Source organism: Notolepis coatsorum (assembly GCF_963971535.1).
Source record: "Notolepis coatsorum genome assembly, chromosome: 5".
NCBI lineage: Eukaryota > Metazoa > Chordata > Actinopteri > Aulopiformes > Paralepididae > Notolepis > Notolepis coatsorum.
This window is the reverse complement of record NC_140169.1, coordinates 181,113,860-181,127,488: the sequence shown is the minus strand read 5'-3', so window position 1 is coordinate 181,127,488 and position 13,629 is coordinate 181,113,860. Positions and strand designations below refer to the sequence as shown.

The window sequence follows — 13,629 nt, the reverse complement described above, 5'->3', positions numbered from 1 at the left end:
CTTTTTTTCTCTCACTAAAGACATATTGAGGATACAAAATCAGTTGAGTTTGCTAATGTTGCAATTTGTCCTAGGTTTAGCCTAATTCTGGCCTATAATGACTGGACTATAGGGGTAACAAAACATTGAAAAAAAAACACATTTCCCATGATGGGATTCCTTGGGACTTTTTTTCTCTCACTAAAGACATATTGAGGATACAAAATCAGTTGAGTTTGCTAATGTTGCAATTTGTCCTAGGTTTAGCCTAATTCTGGCCTATAATGACTGGACTATAGGGGTAACAAAACATTGAAAAAAAACACATTTCCCATGATGGGATTCCTTGGGACTTTTTTTCTCTCACTAAAGACATTTGAGGATACAAAATCAGTTGAGTTTGCTAATGTTGCAATTTGTCCTAGGTTTAGCCTAATTCTGGCCTATAATGACTGGACTATAACCCAACCCCCTCCAATGAACAGTTACCCCCCCCCCCCCCACCCACCTCCAATGTACAGTCCCCCCCCCCCGCCCCACCTACTTAACCCCCACCTCCTCCAATGTACAGTTTCTTCCCCCTCAAATGTATATACTCTCCAATGTATATAATGTCATGTGGGGGGCATGTATCGCAGTTCTATGGCCCTCTTCTCCAATTCTGCTTCAACCATTTTTAGTTCCACCATCTTTTCTCTGGCGCTTCCTGAGGGTGTTGGATTTTGTGATGAGCTGGGCCAGGACCAGGACCCAGCCTTCCCGTAGGCGAGGAAGCCGTTATCTCTTGCTTCAACAGACAGAAAGTCCCCAAACTGTTGAGTAATCACATCACCTGAGACAAACAACAGAAATACATAATTTAGGTGCATCAGTCAGATACTTTTCATATCAAGAAGCACATTTTCATATCAAGAAGCACATTTTATGATAATAAAATGTGCTGAAAACCTGTTGAGGTCCCTGCTGCGATTGAAGATTTATATGACTCATTTAATTTATTAGGACAATGTTGTCTACTAACTTGGCCAGTGAGTCATCTAGTCTTTATATATGTCTATGGAGGAGACAGTGGCAACATTGTGCTCAGTACTCAGTGAATATGCTCATCGCCCCACAGTGCAGCTCAGGCTGTGTGCTGATTTCCCCGGAACATGTCTATGGGCTGGTGGGACAGCAGGCAGAACCAGGACTCGGTCAGAACCAACAGGTCCTCCGTCTGCTGCTCTGGCTTAAACACAGTACGGCACAGTTTACTACAGACTACAGGCACTTAAGCATTCTTACTCTCACAACAATAATAAATATATTAAATATTAAATTGAATACTTTAAGAAAAAACACATAGCGACACTGAACTGGCAGCGCCCATGGCAAAAACAGGGAAATTACATTTGAGTTTTCAGACAAATAAGCAGGATTTCACATTTGATTATAGGACCATGTCTTACCCAAGGTACACAACAAACAAACTAGGCTCATATTGTTTAACGCTTCATCTCCCCTTTAAGGCCAAAACATGTAAAATCGGACCGATACCGATGTGTAAAAAAACGGCCATATCGGCCGATATTATATCAGCGGCCGATATATCGTGCATCACTACATGTGCCCAAAACACTGAGCTCAGGCCTTCTCGTGTCGCTGCGCCCCAAGCCACCACAACACGCACACACACCTGTAGAGACATCAGTTGTGAGATGGACAGGTTCGAAACTCAATTCTAAGAAATAAATCAACAGTTCTGGCTTTCCAGATTAATTTATAGATGAGGGAAAGTCAGTAAGTAAGAAAAATGAGGTGGCAGAAAGATTCAACAGATTCTTTGTTAATGTAAACTGGCAGAGGAGATAACCCCGCCACAAGGGGGAGGTGTTTCTAATTATTTTATATAACGAAACACAAGTACCATCTTCTTGAGAAAAACGGATAAAAATGAAATTATGGATACTGTGAACAAACTCAACTGGAAACCTCATATCAAATATGTCAGGACTAAATTGGCACGGAGTGTTGGTGTTTTATGCAAGATAAGGCACATTCTAAACCAAAAAACACTGTATACACTGTACTGTACACTCTTCCTATGGTATATGAGCTACTGTGCGGAGGTGTGGGGTAATACCTACAAAAGCACTCTACAGCCAATATGCACCATGCAAAAAAAAGCAATAAGAATAATCAACAATGTAGGATATTATGAACACACCAATAACTTATTTATAAAGCTACAAGCATTGAAATGTATGGATCTAGTGGATTTCAAAACTGCCCTCATTGTATACAAAGCCAGATACAAACTAATCCCAGGCAACATTCAAAAATGGTTCAGAGACAGGGAAGGAGAATATAACTTAAGAGGGAGAGGGAATCTTAAACAACAAATAGTACACACTACGCTGAAAAGCATGTGCATATCGGTGTGTGGAGTGAAGTTGTGGAATAATTTACCTGAATACATCAAACCGAGTAAACATGTAGCACAATTTAAAAAGCAGCTAAAAAAAACACACATTAGAGAAATACAGAAATGAGTAATGAGGATAAACAAAGTTATGTTATATTATGTTATGTAGTGCTGTACTATATTCACTGCTGTCAAGTGAATCAATTTTATTTGATTTTTTTCTTTTAAATACCAGTATAAGTAAAAGTATATTCTATATTGTAATATACTAAATTATGTTATATCTAGTCAAATTAATGGAAGAACAAACATAAATGTAAGGGGGTAGGGATCAATAAGCTTAGCTTCCCTCTACTCCTTTTTTGGACATGTCTGCTAACCAAACGCATTGCTCTTGACCTTTTGTTTATAATTCCATGTAATAAAAACGGAGCTCAACGCATGCATTTTGTAGATCATTGGCTAAATGATTATCCAGTTTGACTATCGTCTACTACGAGCCATCGTACCTGTAGTACTACTGCTTACAAACTGCCTCGCTACTGTGAACCTGCTCTTGTCGTCACGTCACAACTAGATGTTAAATAAACTAGTCTAGATGGAAATAGGGGTCCACGCGCACCCCCCGGAACTTTTTATGCCACCTGATTTTTCTTAATCCTTAAAGTGTCTACTTTCAGAATCTGCCAGGTGCCAAGCTGAAATAATGTCCGAAAGGCTCCATTTTTAACCCTTTATTGCACCTAACCCAAAACCGAAACATTAAAATGTGATGTAGCAAGAGGCATAACCTTTGAAGTAAACAACATAGAGACAAATGAATACATTTGTCCATACAATTCTGACCGTAGGAATTCAATGGGATGGTTATTTTTGACATGACAACATTTTGACTGTATTTCTGGACAAAAAATACAAAAAATACACAAAAAATGTGTCGACCAATTACCTTTTTCCAAACGCATAGAGTGAATATTTGGTGACAATAATTTTTTTTTTCAATCCTCCGAGTGTTTATTTTGAGATTATATTGGGTACCAAGCTGAAATAATGTCTCAAAGGCTAGTTTGAACCCTTTATAGCACCTAACCCAATTTTTTTTAAATGAAAATATAATGTAGAAGAGGCATAACTTTTGAGGTAGACGACTTACAGAGCGAAAATACATTTTCCCACACAATTTTGATCCTAGGAATTCAAGGGGATGGTTATTGTTGACATTTGACAACATTTTGACTGTATTTCTGGACAAAAACAGCAAGAAATGACCAAACGTGTGTATGACCAACTACCTTTTCATTTTTTAAAGCACATAGTGAATATTCTAGAGTTGAACCTTATATACAGCTCAAGCATTACTGTAGATGAAGCAGTTAAATGTGCGTACAAACTTGGAACATCTGATTAACTACAAGAAGCAGCACTCACCCTCAATTCTCACATTAAAAAGGCATTCAAAGAGTCAAAGGAGCTACCATGGCCCCCAACTGCACACAAGCTGGATGCTGTGAAAATGGATGAACTGCTCCCAGAGCATCTTGTACCATTTCTGAGCTCAGTGGTGACTGGGACACTTGATGAAGAAAAGTGTGAGAAGACGCAGAGGCTGCTGGTCTATTCGATTACACAAGATGTGTGTCGAGTAGGGCTGCACGATTAATCGATTTTTTATCGAAATCGCAATTTGTAATGATGCAATTATCAAATCGCCTGCAATTAAAAAAAATAATAATAATAAGATTTTAACCAGGAAGTCCCATTGAGAGACAAGATCTCCTTTGCAAGGGAGACCTGGCCAAGATGACAGCAATAACATTTGCAATACATCACACAGCAATAAAAATTTGCGATACATCACACAAGAACATAATAAATGTGCATGTATACAATATACAATACATCACATGTAAACACAAAAACAAAGCAGAATAGTCTACATGATAGTAAAAGTGTATAATACAGGGTAATACAGTAATTTTGCAGTTGGGACCCGACTACAGAAAGCAGCAACATTCTTCTTGTAGGAAGTTATGTAATACAGATTTAAATTCACCAAGAGAGACCGGGGTGTAAGTGGATAATAATAATTTAGGACCTGCTCAGAGGTCATCATTCGGCACGCATGCGATGCATGAATGCGATTCGTATCTGCGATTAACCCATCCCGTCGTCCTTCCCCCCCAAGGGCAGCCGGGAGCAGACAGGCGTCAACGTGAGCCGCGCCAGGGGACCAATCCAAGTGCTCCCGTCTGTCTTCGTCAAGGACGCCACAGCGTTAGCGATCTATTGTTGTTGTGCATGTTTTTCCATTGGGTTTATCTTATCGGGGGGGGGGGGAACCCTTGCGAGCACGGGGAGAACATGCAAACTCCACACAGAAAGGCCTGGGAGATCCCCCCCACCTGGGTAACTGGCATCATGGAAACCTGGTCCCCAAGCGGGAATCGAACCCTGGACCTTCTTCAGGGTTTGTACACCTTTTCCAAGGCAAAATGCAAGCACTTTTCAAGCATTTTCAAGATTTTCCAGCATCTTATGCGGTTGTGGTAAATTAAACAAGACGAAAGTATTGCTCTGGTCTGCATCCCCTTAATAATTGTGTGTATTGAGCCGTACTGTATTGTACCCATTCTGCAATCTGTTAATAAAGTTTTCAGGGAAGAGAAATGAGGAGCTATCCCAAATGTGGTGAGGTATGCCACTTTATTCTCCCCACAAGTAAATTGCTTTGCTATCTCACTGTCAGGAAACATTGTTTGAAACATGGCCCCCATGTCATTACATGAATGGTAGGAATAGTGGCTGGTTACAGCTTTTGTTGCCCAGCATATTTCAGCTTTAAGTGTTGGATTAGAGGTAACAAATGATTTAATGGTGCCTGTGGTGTTGCTGGTTGACTGGTTCTTGGATGAGCCTGGGGATGGTAGAGGGGCAACTCCACTGCAAGCTCCTCCACTGGCTGCTCTGGCTCTCACTACACTGCTGGCTGTTGATGTGGATGTAGCTGTGCTGCTTGATGCATTGCTTGTCTGCTGGAAATAATCCACTAATGCAGGACCTGGATTTAGACGTGCTTTCATCAGAATTTGATGCTTCTTCCCTAAATAAAAAGGAGCAGTGTGTTATAAATAAAACAAAGTGTTTTATTAATTTAATCTCACTGGTTGCACTTAACTTTAAGAGTATTTATTGTTTAATGTTGACATCTAATCTAAATGGATCATTATGATATTATAAATGTATATTTCATTTTCATTTATAGGCTACTGCCTATGAATTTTAGACTGAGCCTAATGATGGCCTGGAATGAACCAACTACCTTAACATTATTATCCATGTAATTAACTGTAAAGGTCACGTTAGCTGTTAGATTGCATATTCCATAAATAAACATGCTAAAATTGGCCTGGCTCGTCACGTTTGATTGAAAACGTCATTAACAGATTGCAGAATGGGTACAATACAATATGGCTCAATACACACAATTGTTAAGGGGATGCAGACCAGAGAAATACTTTCGTCTTGTTTACATCAGGGTCCGCCATTTTCAATTCATCATAACATTTATGACATACACGACATACAGGTAGACAGTACGTTACTGCGTTCCAGACTACAACTGCTCCACACCAGTTCCACACCAGTCTCCGTAAATGTTCCGTTATAAAAATAAAATACCATTTCAATACACAACAAGTTTTCGTGTTTTGAAATACATGAGAGGAAATTAGCTAACGTTGATTTGCCTAACGTTACATGCTACAACACTGCGGTGAAAAACAGAGTCCGGTAAACACGAGTTTGTAATTCCATTAGTGTATTTTGCCTGTTACTTGACTATTTCGATTATTGAAGTGGTATTTTTATAACAAACATTTACGGAGACAGGTGTGGAGCACTTGTAGTCTCGAACTTAGTTACCTGGCGAGCCAGGCCGAGACACGTTAATAACACCCATGGCTCAGTGGCTCACCTTTCAACGTGGCTCGAACGTGCAGACTCCCCCAATCCCCATGGTAAAAATCTTCAAGTCCTTTCTGCATATTTTGCACACGGCTACTCGAGGATGTTCTCCTCTGAATTATATTTGATATCTCCGAGCCAGAGCTCATTAAAACGGCAGCCAGCCTCCCGGCATTTTGGCCACACACACGCGCGCGTGCGCGCTGTTCTCAGATGGCACAGGTAAAAACACTACGGGGTGGGGCCGAGCCACATTTCATTTTGCATGAAAGGCGAACGCAAAATAGGCTCGCGAGTCGCTCCGACTTATTTTATTTCTTTGTCTAAAAACCAAACTATTCAGTCAGATAGCGATTTATTATTAAAGTATAAAGTGCAATTACAATTTCAATAACTTTCCAGCACTTTATACACAATTCAAGCACATTTAAAACCTTGAAAACAGCACATTGAAATACAAGCATTTTCAAGGATTTCCAGCACCCGTACGAACCCTGCTTCTTGCTGTGAGGCGACAGTGTTAACCACTACACCACCGTGCCGAGACCGGGGTGTAAGTGGATAATGGTCATGTAGCCCATTCCATGCCCAAGGTGCGAAGCTTGAGAAAGCTGTTCCTAGCTAACCCTGCTCAAGTCAGAGAAAACATCTGAGCCGAGTAAGGAAAGGGTGGGGGGGAGCGGGGCGGGGGGGGGGGGGGGGGGGGCATCTCTCTCTCTACTGGTTCAATTAATGTAGAAAAGTAGAAAAACGTTGCACTATAAAAACGAACTGGATAGTTGATAAAACATTTAACTTCATTAGCTGAAGTATTCTAAAATAATTTAAGCCATTCTCCTTTTATGTGTGTGTGTGCACGTGTCTCATATCTCATTTGATAGTATTTACTGAGGATTGCCAGATAATGTTGATATTTAAACACAAAAAAAATTATAATACAAAATATACATGATCATGCAACATAAAAAAAATTGTTGTAGGAACAGTTTGGGAGAGGGAGGTAAGGGGTTTTAGATTGTGTTGTGCAGTTTACTTCAGAGAGGGAGAGTAAAGTACAGGAAAAAAAGGTACCGTTGGGTACCGTTCCGGTATCGATTCCCAGGTAAAAAGAAACATTTTCAGACTCTGTGTCCCGAACAGACCCACCGCGTAGGCCAGATGCAAGCCGCATTTTACAATAAACCTCTGTGGGGCTGCTTAAAAAAAAATTATAATCGCAATCGCAATATCCGTCAGAAAAATCGCAATTAGATTATTTCCCAAAATCGTGCAGCCCTAGTGTCGAGCAGCAACTAACAGCAAGTGAAGTGAAACTCCAAAAGCACATCCTCCTGTGTGCCACACTCTACCTCTATCGAAGCAAACAGGTGAGTGATCAACTAACTTATTGCTTATGAGGTCCTACATTGTCATTGCTCAACTATGCTTCATACAGGTATTTGATATTGATACAAAAAAAACATGTGTTTATCTTTACAGCTCACAACCATCCTTTCACGACTAGGACACTCGGAGACATACGACTTCAGTATGGAACTTGAGACAGCCATGGCCAATGCTTTTGATGAGATGTCCACCAACATGACCCCTGAAATCACCACTGGCGAGGGAAACACTGTTTTTCACAGCGAGTGGGACAACCTGAGCAGAATCACCACCAACGTTCATGGTTCAAATGTGGTAAACAGCGCCGGGGGAATCATGATTCAAGAAGTGAAGGAGAGTAGGGCTGGGCGATATGACCAAAAACGTTATCGCGATAAAATTATAAAATTATTTTCATATAACTCGATATCGATAATTATCGTCGATATAATGTCTGTCAAGTTTAATTAACTTATTATGCCCGGCGCCGATACGCGGGCTGACTTGTTTTGCTGCTGTGAATGTCTCGAGAGTCGAATTGATGTCGTCATCAGTCCGCGCACGTTAGCAGAGCGGAGTATCTCAAGCGGAGTATCTCATGACTCAAAAATGACCCTAAAATACTCTGTTCCGCCCAATTCATTGCAACGACGTCCACCGTATACCCCACACTACTATAACAGTTACCCTCAGAATTCAAAACACACACCAACTCGGCAGGTAACCTGTGAAATAGCGGCGTGCAAGCTAATTAGCCATAGCCAGCCCCGTTTCCAAGCGGAGTATTTCATGACAATGTACTAAAAAATGACCCTAAAATACTCTGTTCCGCCCAATTCATTGCAACGACGTCCACCGTATACCCCACACTACTATAACAGTTACCCTCAGAATTCAAAACACACACCAACTCGGCAGGTAACCTGTGAAATAGCGGCGTGCAAGCTAATTAGCCATAGCCAGCCTCGTTTCCAAGCGGAGTATTTCATGACAATGTACTAAAAAATGACCCTAAAATACTCTGTTCCGCCCAATTCATTGCAACGACGTCCACCGTATACCCCACACTACTATAACAGTTACCATCAGAATTCAAAACACACACCAACTCGGCAGGTAACCTGTGAAATAGCGGCGTGCAAGCTAATTAGCCATAGCCAGCCTTGTTTACCGAGTCCTACCTCCTTCCGGGTCTCCTTCCTCTATCGGCCATCTCCTTCACCGATTGGTTGTTAGTGCGTGTGCTCATATCCAAGCTTGGAAAATCGATATATCGAAACTTTGCGACCACGTTTCATGTTTATTTCGAGGAAATAATTTATCGCGATAGTTATCGTTATCGTTTTATCGCCCAGCCCTAAAGGAGAGCCATGTGAGCACCAAGAAAAGGACCCTTCCTCTCTATGACAGGTCATCCAAGATGAGAAGCCTTAAGATCACGCCTCCCGAGACACTGCCAGAGCTGGCATTCAAAAGAGTTGGCCCCAAATTCCCCAAGAATGCCAACTTTACCCCTGCTGCTGAGGAATTACTGGGCCCCGACTACTGTAGCACACTGCTGGGATTCTACGACTTTACTGGGGAGGACTGTACCAGCGCTTTTAAAGGCAAATGCAAGGTGAATCCCCTGAAGAAGCTGGAAAAGACTTGTAAACTCCACAAAGCTTTCAGGCAGCTTGGTGCAGACTGGATGGTCACTGATGAGCTTCAAGAGGAGATGGAGAGCTTCACATGCATTATGTATGGCCAAGCACGGATGACATCAGTTGACACAGTACAGGTGAAAATGATGAGAAAGATGGTCGGCGCTGACAAAGTCCTGGACTCCAAGTCAAAAGTAGACCTGGAACGCCTGCCAAGGTCTGTCTCATTCCACATGTCCAGCGAGCCTTCTATAAGAGAGCAGACAAGGCAATAATCAAGAGCCCAAAACCACATGATCCAGGCATGGGCTGGGAGAAGACAGGAGAAGAGGAGGTGTTGGAACCGGTCTGGGCAATTGGACCCATCCTCCCTCCTTCTCTTGTTGAGGTACTGGCTCAGAGAGCAGAGTCAGAAGAGCATGCAGCCCTTGACAAGGTGACCGATTACGCCAACAATAACTTGTCTGTGGGTAAAGTGGATGGAGAGTACGAGCATGAGGATGAAGAGCTGGAGATGGAAGAAATTGAATTAGAAGATCTCTTCAGTGACGATGAGGATGAGTAGTTTAGGTCAGCAAGTTGGTAGTGACATGAAAAGGTAAATGTATTGGTTGTCTACTTCAAAAGTTATGACTCTTCTACATTAGATTTTCATTTTTAGATTTTTGGGTTAGGTGCTATAAAGGGTTAAAACTAGCCTTTGGGACATTATTTGAGCTTGGTACCCAATATAATTTCCAAATAAACAGTTGGAGGATTGAAAAAAAAACTGATTGTCAACAAATATTCACTATGCGTTTGAAAAATAAAAATTTAGTTGGTTAGACACGCATTTCTTGCATTTGTTTGCCGTTTTTGTCCAGAAATACAGTCAAAATGTTGTAAAATGTAAAAAAAAAAACCATTCCATTGAATTCCTAGGGTCAGAATTGTATGGGAAAATGCATTCATTTGTCTTTGTATGTTGTTTACTTCAAAGATTATGCCTCTTGAGTCTTGCTACATCAAATTTTAATGTTTCGGTTTTGTGTTAGGTGCAATAAAGGGTTAAAAATTGAGCCTTTCGGACATTATTTCAGCTTGGCACCTGGCAGACTCTGAAAGTAGACACTTTAAGGATTAAGAAAAATCAGGTGGCATAAACATTTCCGGGGGGGTGCGCGTGGACCCCTATTTCCATCTAGACTAAACCCACGGTTTGATAAACCCAAGTGTGTTCATTGACCCACACGCAACTGAGGTACATATTAACAGTTTACACATTTGATGGTAGAAATCAGTTTGTTACCCTCATACCAAGATGGCGGCGGTCTCGTGACGTCAGAGTGTCTTCGATTTCAAATAAACTTGAGTAAAAGATAAAAGCATAGCAGATAGACAGTGAGATTTGAGATAGATAGATAGGAAGACACAATGTATTAATGTAACAGCTAATACAATTTAAACTTTGCAAACTCCCATACATGTAACGTTATTATGATAGATCAGCTGCAGCTGTAGCAGAAAACACGAGACTGAGTCGAGTCACCGAGTAAATCGAAATGTTGAAACAGTGCCAAGCCAACACGAACTCAAAAACACTTTAACCTATTGGTAAACAAACGTATTGTTGAAAATATACACTATGACTGCTGTTGTGACATGTTTAAGATCGTATTGACTAGTTTACACACTCACCTTCAAAGTTTCAAACCGCGGCGCTAACGTTAACTTGTTGATCTTAGCTCTGTAAATCGGGATCTTCTTCTCTGCTCCTATTTCCTAAATGTTGTAACAGCGCCACCACAAACTCGCAACAGCGCCACTTGTGGCCAAAAATATGACGATAGACAGAGCGTACAGTTGAGCGGTGATAGAATGTGATTGGACAAATGGGATTTAGGGGAGGGGGAGGTGACGCAATTCATTAGTATTTGGGGGAGGGGTGAATGAATGAATGAATGAAAAACTTTATTAACAGATTGCAGAATGGGTACAGTACAGTACAGCTCAAATACATACAATTGTTAAGGGGATGCAGACCAGAGAAAGACTTTCGTCTTGTTTACATCAGGGTCCCCCATTTTCAATTCATCGTAACATATATGACATACATGACATACAGATAGACAGTACTGCTACATCTATACATTTATGACATACCAGATTTGCAATTACAGTACTGTTTGTGATACATAAAGAGTCCAGAAAGAAAAGAGTATATACATTAGGCGTAGAAACTGTACATTGGATTGGGTAGGTCGGGGTGGGGGGGGACTGTACATTGGAGGTGGTTGGGTGGGTGGGGGGGGGGGGGGGGGGGGGGGTAGGAGTGGGGGGGGGTTGGGTAGGAGGGGTGGGTGGGGGACACTGTACAACTGTACAAACAACACTGTACATTGGATTATTGACAAGACCATACTTGGTCATTTACTGTACATTGGAGGGGGTTGTGTTCGGACATTTACAGGGGCCAGTTTCGAGTTGCAGTCTCCCTTAGGTGTTTTTTTTTTTTTTTTTTTTTTCACAGTTTCTTTATTTTCCCTTTTCAACATGAAACAAGACAATACAATAACAATACTAATAAACAAGACATCACAGGACAATAACAGTAATAATAATAATAATAATAACGACAATGACAAGACCATCAGTTAAATCAGAATAATGAAAAATAAAATAGTCATGTATAAATTAAATATATAAATTAATAAGAATATATATATATATACATATACATACACACATACATATATATACATATATACATGCATATACCCACATGTATGTACCATAAGGCGAGATTACTTGAGCACCCGTCATCTCCAGTATCGACAACCAAGGTCCCTACCCCGTGAGGACCCCAAATCCGGCGCCCCAGCGAGCCAGAGCATCATGCCTCTTTAACACTCCGACTCACCAAGACCTCGAATCAGAGGCCCCCACCAGTCCGAGACCGCGTCTTGTTTGCTTTTCTCATATTTTTATATTCAGAGTTAATGATATTGTTTACACTGTTCATTTTTTCTCATACGTATTTTTAAATAAACAATAATAAATAATAACAACAATGACAACAACAACATCATTGTTATACAACAGACAGGCCTCTTACGCGTCTGTTGTACAACTTCTTCCACTAGGGAAACCCACCTCCAAAAAATACACAACCGGGGATAGACATCCCAAGACCCCCGGCCCCCACCCCTCCCCCAACCAAACAGCAAAACCACCAATCGACACGGCCAGCGACAGCATGCGGATATATTCTCATACCGCCACTAGCCGTATCAATCAACAGCCCCTCTGCTCAATCGAGAAAACAGCGGAGACCAAAGGTCCCGGAACATCCACCCCCGGCCGCGCTCCTCCAAGGTCAATCTCTCCAATGGAAGAAGCTGGGATATCTGATCTTGAAACATCTCAAAAGTGGGCGAAGAGTCATTTTTCCAAAACAAGAGAATACATTTCTTGGCAAAGTATGTTATGACAATCAGCAGTTTATATTTTTTTGGATCCATCTGGATTTCTGGTAATTCATTAAGTAAATAGGCACATGGGGACAAGTCAAATTCCGTTTCTAATACAGATTTTGTAAATAAATGAATACAATTCCAGAATTGTTTTAGTTTATCACAGTGCCAAAACATGTGTAGAAATGTTCCTTCGTTAGTTTTACATCTAGGACAGTTTATTGAATTATCTCTAGACATTTTATGCATTTTTATTGGAGTTAAATACAATTTATGGATAAATTTAAAATTTGCTTCTTTGATTTTGTTACTTGTAAATGGAAAGTGTATTCTATCACAAATATTTAGCCATGTATTTTCTGCAAATGTCATGGTTAGGTCTGTCTCCCAGATCCTCAACAAAGGCAAAAAAGATGAGTGACATTCTTTGGAGAAGATGTCATAAAATTCACTAATTTTACCTTTAATTGTGGTCGATGACATTAGTATTTCTTCTATTTCATGTAATTCTAGTCTTAGTTTATTTTCTCTTCTCAGTATGTGTATAATGTTTCTCATTTGTAAATATTTAAATAAATCAGTATTTGGGATGGCATATTCTGTTCTTAAATCCATAAATGATTTTAACTGCATATTTGTATGAAACAGGTCTTTGAATTGACTTATCCCCAACTGAGCCCATTTGAGTATATTAATTGATCTTAGATGTTTATCTAGATCAGGATTGTGATAGATAGGAGAGTATATGGAGGTACAATTGGTGATACCCAGTTTTTTTGAGCAGTCCTTCCAAGCACATAGTGTGTTAAAAACAGTGAAGCAA

At 40.6% G+C, this 13,629-nt stretch overlaps 1 long non-coding RNA gene across 1 annotated transcript; it reads right to left on the bottom strand.

The window, feature by feature from the left end:
• Positions 1–540: 540 nt before the first annotated feature.
• On the bottom strand, positions 541–11,115 carry LOC311227881. The gene is made up of 3 exons (XR_014619646.1): positions 11,032–11,115; positions 10,643–10,700; positions 541–811 (listed from the first exon to the last, which is right to left on the bottom strand). It is a non-coding gene; the product is annotated as an uncharacterized lncRNA (long non-coding RNA).
• Between the last annotated feature and the right edge of the window lie 2,514 nt (positions 11,116–13,629).